Genomic DNA, 9,329 nt, shown 5'->3' with positions numbered 1-9,329 from the left:
TCCAAAAATGTATTTCTTTAAATAGACTTCAGACTGTTTTTCCAGTACACGGTAGAACCGCAGGTCAAGGAACAACTCATTTTTTAAAGGCAATAAATACAGAAATAAACTTTTGTTATGTAATCACATGCTTAATTTACCACACATGTGATGTACATGTATATTGGCCCACCTCACATTCAGGGCTTTCAAGGCCACCTTCCTCCATATCTTCTATCCAGGCAGTCTTCCCTACATCCATAGTTCCATCCTGATAAATAAAATCAAATATTGCGAACCTTACAGGCATTTTGCAAATAAAAAAAAACTTTAATAATTCTTCTTTAATAATCCAAAAAAATAATTAAGCTATCTACTAGAATCTATAACTTTCTGTAGTTGAAATAGCCGCTAATGCCTCACACTCAATAGTCAGCACGCGAGCAAATTAAATTCAAAAAGGGACTATTCCGTTTTATGTACAGGATATTGTTATGTAGTGAAACAGCAATCACTTCCCAAGAACTTGTTTTTTGTTCAAGTTCTATTTAAATAGCTATGTAGTTATGTGTGGTTTATCTTTACCTCAAACCAATTTGGGAATTAAAAAATTAAACTATGCACCACCTTTTTTTGCCTACGTTGAAGATTCTAAGCGATTTCACGAACATTTATCTTGAAACTGTGGCACTGACAGTTGGAAAATTGAGTTTAATAACAAGGCTCACAAAAGTGGTGGAGATTGGAGACAAAATTCAAGAGACAGATACAAACGATATCTACAAGATGAAAATGTAGATATCCCTCGGACGACTATATTGTCATGGGCTTTAAAAGAGGAGGAAACGGCCAGCAACAAGGAGGAAAGAACAGACTTGGTGAGTGTTGTACAATATGCTGGTGAAAATGTTCGTCCAGTACAGTGTTTTGCTTTTCTTGTGGGCTCTGCCCAATTTTTTTCTGACATACTGCTATCGGTTAAACCCTGTTTTTGCGTTCACAGCCAAGTAAGCTGTGAGCAGGGGGGAACAAGTCGTCAGGCATATTTAAGAATAGTTCATTTTCACCAGCATTTCAATATAATAAAATAATGTGGACACTAAAAAACACTCATACACTTTTTGATAGGAAATATCATACTGTAAAAGTGTCCTGAAATCCCTGAAGAAACAATGCAGAAGCAACAGATTTAATTCTACATTTTCTAGCAACATGTAGACTAGTGTCCCCTCGGCTTTAGAAAAAAACTGTTGAGTTAGAGTCTACTGCCTTTTGTAATATGGTCCTTCTTCAGCTGGTGTTACCCCTCGTGACTTTCACAGGCAGCTCGCAGTGACAGCTAAAATGCCTCGGAAACTTTAAAAACAAACACATTTAAAAAAAAAAAAAAACAAAAAAAAAAACTGAGTTATATTTTTAAAATTAAAGCCCACGTTGTACCTTTTCATTTGCTATAAAGCACTTGCATGTCACCCCTAGAGTTAAGGAGTTGTATCCGTACATCTAAACCCAGGCTTGGATACAGAAATCAACATGGTCCCTGGGTCAGAAGAAGTCAGTATTTATCTGGTTATCTATGTATGTGGTCTATTTTTCTATTAATCAATTTCTATTAAAATGTTTAACATTTTTCTTGTAGGATGAAAACACACACACGCATGGATAAAGAAAACATTGTCCCCGAGTCAGAAGAAGTCAGTATTTATCTGGTTGTCCAAATTCCTTAACAATTACTTGTTTCACTGTGCTGCTATTATTATTATTATTATTAACCTATTGCTTTTGTAAACAGGGCCTCAGTCTTCTTCAGTCATAACATAGACCAACAGGTTTAAGATTGTTAATGACAAAGTGACAACGACGATAATATTTATATCATATTATTAACATATTTAGCAGACACCTTTAAGGCGACTTACAGGGTTTGTCAAACAATAAAATACAATGTTCTATAAAAACACTTACAGCATAACAACCTCAATATCACTATAACAAATTCATACACGCACAATAGTGAACACTAAAGTACAGCAAATAAGTAAACAAATATAATAGAAAAAAGAAAAACATACAAGCAGACTAAATATGACAGTTCAGAAATACGATAGAAAAAAGCAGAAAAGAAATCTCATTTCTAAATAATTAATTTTATAAATAATGAACGTTACACTTGATATTAACACATGTTGTCCATTTCAGCCCGGAAGCGACAGACTCTAACCAGGATCAAGGGTGGACAAACCTCAAGCCTTGGCTCCGGTTATGGCAATTGCACTGCGCCATCATATCAGTGGTGTTTGTCTGTCAGACTTACTACTAACCTTGTTAAATACTGTAGTGCCTGGTTGTGCTCACACAACTAGATAATATATAGACAAGCTTTTCTTTTCACTCTCTCAGAAATATGTTCTCCATTTTAACTGTAAGGGCTGCAAGTCATACTTTGGAGACTATCCTGATGATACCTGTCCTGATTGGAACTGTTTTTAACAGGGATCAGTATCTTAAAGATTATAACTATTTCCTGACTGCCACTCACCCCCCAGTTGAGAGAGATTTTTCAGAATAATGATGTAGCTAAGTATTTTGGGCCTGAGAAGACTGTGTCTTGTGATTTTGCTACACTAAACTGCAGAAGTTTCTAAATAATGGCCTTAATATGACACTTACTTTTAACACACACGGGGTGCCTGTGTTTTCTTCTAATTATTCAATATGGCCAGTGATGGGCACTATAAATGAACTTCCGTTAAAAGAGCGAAAGCAACATGTCATGTTGCATTCACTATGGTTTGGGCCTTGATCCAACTTAACACAGTCAAGGCAACTTGCTGCCTTAACTTTAAGTTGTTTAACTGTTTATGTTAAGTTGTGTGAAGCTGGATTGTTAAGTTAGATGAACAAAACAACAAGTTGGGAGTACTTGCTATTTTTAAGTTTGATCAACTAATTGTTGATTTTAATCACCAAAACAGCATATTTATACAACAAATATCTGAGTTCAGCAAACTTATTTCCATGAGTTTACTAAAGTTGGTTCTACTTAAATGGTAAAGTTGGTAAAACAAGGCTAAAAGTTGTACAGGCATGTAGTTGTATGTTGTATGGAATAAGAAAATTAAGTTTTGACAAGTTGAACATCTTAAGTTGGATGAACTATTCCATATATTTCATGAAACTCTACCCAGCATAATTGTATTAAATCGGATTATTTAAAGTCATAAAATATAGTAAAGACATAATATAGATTTAAGATTCCCACAATAAACAGAGATCACAGATGATCTAGATGAAATACAATTTACTAAATTGGTAACATCCCTTGCAAGAACTGTCATTAAAGAAGTTTCATTAGTCTGGCTTTATTTTTGGAGTGCCGCAGTATTTTTTGGTACAGTAAGCTTGCTGTGAAGTACATTTAAGTGTGAAAATCTAGACATCACAACGCTGAATTATACTATGTGTGTCTATGCAATATATTCATTCTTATACAACAAAAACAGCATAATTTGACACTTAACATTTAACTGAACTTGCATTGCTATTAAACTGTCATTTTGAAACATACAGTAGTTCACTGATGATGGGATCTAATCCCTGTATTTCCTTTGTAGCTGTTTTCAATGGCAGATATAAAAAAAAAATCTGATGTTTTCATTTCTGAAAAGATGTGAAGGCAATTAACTGATTTTTTTTTTTTTTTTTTTTTTGAAGAGCGAGAAAGAAAGGTGGAATTCCCAACAGCCCTGAACTGCTGTATTCTCAAATCACCCAAGACGAAAGTAAAAACATTTGCTAAACTAACTCAGGTTCTGGGTAATTCTCACCAACAGGCTGCAAAACCATGTCCGAGGTATATATCTTCTAAAAAAAATACAGAACTAGAACAAAAGGTTAGAATCACTGCAAAGAAGAAAAGCCATTCTTTGATGAGAACAAATGTATCTTTACAATTTGTATTGATTTTTACTGTTGAAATCTCATTACCATGTGTCCTAACTTTCTTTTGTGTTTTAGCCATCTTAGGCAATTAATTAATACAAACTATGCATCTTGTTCATAATTTTACACACATCTATGGTTTGTAAAAGTGCACCCAACATTTTTTCTTTCTTTAGAAAAACATGGTGTCCGAAAAATCTCATTAATGTAAAAAAAATAAAATAAATAAGTTTGTGCGCATTACAGTATTGAGATTTGAACAGTAATTTGTTTTTTTTTTTTAAATACATGTTGCCATCAAAGAATGGCTTTTCTTCTTTACAGTGATTATCATCTTTTGTTATGTATTTTTTAAAAGATATACATCTGGTTTTGCAGCCAGTTTGTGAGAATTACCCTTCTATTGTGAAATAGTTAAAAGCAGTAAAACACAGATTGAATTACTTAGAAAAACTGTCATCATTTATAACACAGTGCATTTAACTAACTTTTCAATGTTTTAAGACACGTCCACATTTTTAACCCAGTCTTATGGTTAGGTGCGGAGCGAGCAGAGTGGGTTAATGTCTCACTTCTTGCTTCAACAAGCAAGGACTATGCCACAACTAAAATTAAAGTAATTTTATTTATTTTTAATTAGCCATATTATCCTGAACCTTACAGAAAAAGTCTTTTTAAGGCTTTGAACTCTTGCTGAACATCTGACTCCACCAATATTCATGAAAACCTTCTGGATAACTTCAAAAGTATACCTCAGAATCCTTGGGTAGTCAATATTAAGTGCGTACAGAAGACCAAATAGCACAGCTATGGCATTTGAAACATCACACAGATCTGTCACAACAACTTGCTCTTCAAGAACCAGTGCAACATCGATCATTTCTTCTGAAAAGTCTTCTCCTCTTACTGTCAGTATTCCAATTGTCACCCCCTTTACAGTGTTTTCCTCAGGATCAGTTGCATATATTATAAAATCAGGATCAGTTGCATATATTATAAAAGAATATAATTTACTATTTTCAATTACACACATATAGGTGTGTAGTGTCTACAATATGTACAGCATGTATGATCCCATCAAATCTGCAAAAAAATGCCCACAATAACAATAACGGAATTCATGATATATGAAAAGAAAAAACTACTTACCAGACAAGTTATGAATAGATTAGAGGGATCTTCTCTAAGGAAATATCGAAGGCCTTGCAATACAGCTGGTTGTAATTCTCCAATAAAACGTATTAGTGACAAAGTTACTAGCAATGTGGTTGTTTCTGTTGTGATAAGGAGTGAGGTAATGTTTGATATTTATACTGTATATTCGTTCTTATATAACTTATTCAGTAATTGCAATTGGGGAGTAAGCTCATGTCAGATATTCATATATAGTTAACAACATTTAATAATTTGTTTACATTACCTAAGTGAAAATAATTAGTACACTTGATAACTGCAGTCAGTGTTTTTTTGTAACACGCAGTTCAGTAATTTAATTACTAGTTCAGTTAAGTAATATAGGGCACTGTTGGAACAAAAACCAGGAAGAACACTGGCCCACCAGGACCAGGGTTGACCACCCCCGATTTACAGTCCTTGGCACTATACCAGATATTTAACCAAATACTTACATCTTGGTCAAGAGACTCCAGAAGAGACTGAAAATTCTTTCCAGGTCCACCACCCTTCATTCTATAGAATGCCAGCAATCTTGGTGAATGTTGGTCAGGTGCAGCAAAGAAAGTAATACTCATTTTCACCATCTAACTTAGTTTTGTTAGATAAAAGTAGAATGCACACCGGACTGAAAAGCACAATTTTTAAACAGGCATTTTACAGTTTCATGATTTTTAAATGTCTTCCTAAATTAATAAAATACTGTTTCTGACTACACACCTCACAAAAATCACATAACTCACAACAGCACTCGCTGCTTCTGGCCTACTTCGTACACGGTATCTGGTAAGGCGAGTCTTTGGTGCTCCTTCTGTTCTAAAAGAACACACACACTGGATATAAACATGGCAATGGACAGGTCATCTCATAATGTCCAAGTTTGAATTTATAATGTCTGAGCAGGATTCCTCGATTAGCTGATGAGAATCTGCAGTACTTACAATTCCAGCTCATTCATTTCTTCTTTCTTTCTGTCTTTCTAGATTTCTTCTGGCTTATAAGCTTCTGCAAAAAAAAAAAAAAAAAAAAAACAAGATTTGAATATACACTTTATATTTAAATCACACACTGATCAGCATACAACCATTTTAGGGCAATGGATAAACAGCTCATTTGTACCATAATAAATGCATAATAACATTACAAAGGAAATGTATGCAAATAATCACAAAAGACACAGCAACAATGATTTATGTTAATTGAATATACTGTATAATTTTACAGATGTGTTTTATATATTTTAAAGTGCACACCTGGAATACAAAGCAAAAACAATCTTTAGCTAGGCTATATCTGGCACGATGGACTAGGCTTTGTGTGTGGATAGAGGTACTGTAACAGCTACAATTTCCAATGGTAAATGGTATTCGATAGAGTAATAAATTTAAGGTCAATATTGAGATACTATGCAAATAGCTTGCTAGCTACGCCAGCTGCATGAAGACTACGAATATTTAGGCTGAGCGACTAAGAAAATGTATGACGGATTATAAAAAGCTTACTCTAAAAAAAAAAAAAAACCCTCCGCCTTAAGATTTGTAGAGATGCAACTCTGAAATTACAGCACATTTTTAAATATATCCAAAAAGACGTTTAGTAAAATAAGACTTATTTTAAATGTATCCATTTGTAATCTCACATTTCGACTGCGTTCGTTAAACATTGTGCTTATAATCAAAAGCTAAAATGACAACTTAATTACTTACCACACACGTGTTGTTGGTCAAACACATTCAGGAAAATCATCTAGGTTAGCAGTGTGATACATCGGGTCAGCCATTTTGTCACCTCCAGCGAATCAGCACAAAGCGCCTCCATTTTTTCAATAGGTTTTAGCCTCATATTAAAACTCAACAATAAACGTAATATGCTGCACATGACATTCAGATGTTAGTAATACATATGTATGTGTGTATAAGTGAGGCTTTATCAGTGATTATGCAAATTATATTAACAAATGTCATCATCTCCGCCAAGCAATGAAAAATAATAATTATAAAAGAACAATGCATTTTAAAAATTAGGTTAAAACAAATATCTGGTGTAGTAAGACCCAAACAAAAACAAAAAACAGTAAAGTAGGCCTATGCTTGGCGTTTGTGCCGTATTTAAGCTTAAATAGACCAATTGCAAGTATAAAGAAATAAAAATAGAGTTAATCTGAAAAAAAGCACATGCTTACTCTGTTTAAAAACGCTGTAAAAATTAAATGTAGTCCTGTTGCAAATTTGCGCTATTTCTTTAAATAAAAATGTTGTATTTCTTGTAACATAGTTAAAATGCACCAGAATCACATTTGCGCGCTTGCTACACCTAACACAATTGTATTGGGCAGGTTTCCCCTCTGAACCAATTAGCCAACAGGTAGTGGAATTTGGGGGTGGGACTTAGCATTTTGATTGGGTTTGTGCGAGAGAGAAAGAAGGTTCGAGAGTGTGAGGGAGTGAAAGAAGAGTTTTATGTAAAGGAAATATTATCAGAATGGTATATTTTGTACTTTATTAGCAGAGTATAATAGGCTAATATATTTCAGTAAACCAAACGTTTGCTGTAGACAGTCACCATTTTATGGTATGGTCTTTTGTTTATTATTAATTTACTTTTCTTCTGGCGTCTGGAACTGCTGCTGAGACCCAGTTAGCACTGGGGGTGACCAGGAGAAAGCCCCCGAGTACTTCTGGCCACGTTAGAAAAGAAGATTTTTCAGCTGTCGTTGTGTTTATTGTGTCCTTCTACGAACTTACCTTGGAAGCGAGAAATGGAACTGTGTTGCTGGTTGTGAGTACTGCTTACGTATAATTTTGTTGCTTATTTAACATAAATAAGTGAAGGGGCATTTTTTTTTTATTATTGCCACTACGTACCCGAGCGAGGGATCAGGCCTGCAACGTGATATTTCTTTTATATTGGTGCACGTGTTCAGTACACGTGAGTACACGTGTGTGTGGGCCCACTGTAGTGTACGAGTTTAATTTTTGCATATCAACGCATATTATTTAAGAGTAAATATGTTATTTGTAATATTGATTGTATGTTATTTATTGTAATACGTAGCCTTTGTTTATTGTGTGTTTGTTATTATTGAAAATACCGTATTATTGCGCATTTATTTGAGTAAATTGTTTACATATTTCTATTGATGTGTGTTGTGTGAGTGGGTATTGGGGTTAGTATTTGATGATAATTCCTATTAAGGGGTGGACGTGTATTTAGTTGCCCCTTACATAGGTGGAGGCACAGCATTAAAGAAACAGTACGCATATATTTCTAATAGACAAATTATAATTCAAATAAGTATTGGGATCCCAGGCCTCCTCACTTACAGTGAGTTAGGTGTTGTGTACTCCAGACACAAACAGGAGTGGGAGGGGCGTTACATAAATAATAAATGAAAAGTTTACTTTGTTCCTGAACAAGACAACACCCTCACAAATGTTTCGTGCACAGGAAGGGTGTAGTAAATCTAGTCGTTGAGCACACTTTGAAACTTTCATTTGATGCAACTTAATTCAATAAGTTTAGAAAGTTTGTGAGTCGTTTGGGTTGTACCAACTTGTTAAGTTCAGAGAACAATTTGAACATTTTTAGTTCACAAAACTTAACTAGTACAACTTATACTAACTTTCGTGAGATCTTTTTTTACAGTGCAAAAGAAATAACAAGACTACCTAGGTCCTTGTCAGAGAGGAAATACTGAAAACCCTCAGAATATCGGTCTTCTGTTTTATTCTCCAGTAATTTTGAACAATTTCCTTCCATCCAGATATTTTCAACATTGGCTTCTATCGTGCAATGCAGTGCATGCTCTCATCCCGAGGACAGTCTCTGAGGATGCTATTGACAGAGCCCACGCTGCTTGCTTAAGTTTGTTACTCTTATTCCGGATCTATACGGGGAAGAACATGTGTCATAATGTGCATCTCCTTACTCACCTTGCCAGTAGTGTACAAAGTTGGGGACCTCTGCCATGCACATCTGCTTTTATATTTGAGGATGCTTATGGGGAAATTGCTCTCCGTTTCATGACACAAAGGGAGTTCCACATCAAATCTTCAAAGAGTTCTTTGCAAATAAGAAGCTTGTTTCGTTCAATGGTAAACATTTTTCCAGGGCAGCTTGTTCAACAAAAGTTAAAATTGACAAGGCTGCTGGTGTTGTGGATGAAGTAACAGCTTTAGATTACAGAAAGCTTTTGACAAAGTCCCGCATAAAAGAATAATTCTCAAACTGAACGC

The sequence above is a fragment of the Polyodon spathula genome, chromosome 24 (genome assembly GCF_017654505.1).
Source record: "Polyodon spathula isolate WHYD16114869_AA chromosome 24, ASM1765450v1, whole genome shotgun sequence".
Taxonomy (NCBI): Eukaryota; Metazoa; Chordata; class Actinopteri; order Acipenseriformes; family Polyodontidae; genus Polyodon; species Polyodon spathula.
This window is presented reverse-complemented; position numbering follows the sequence as displayed.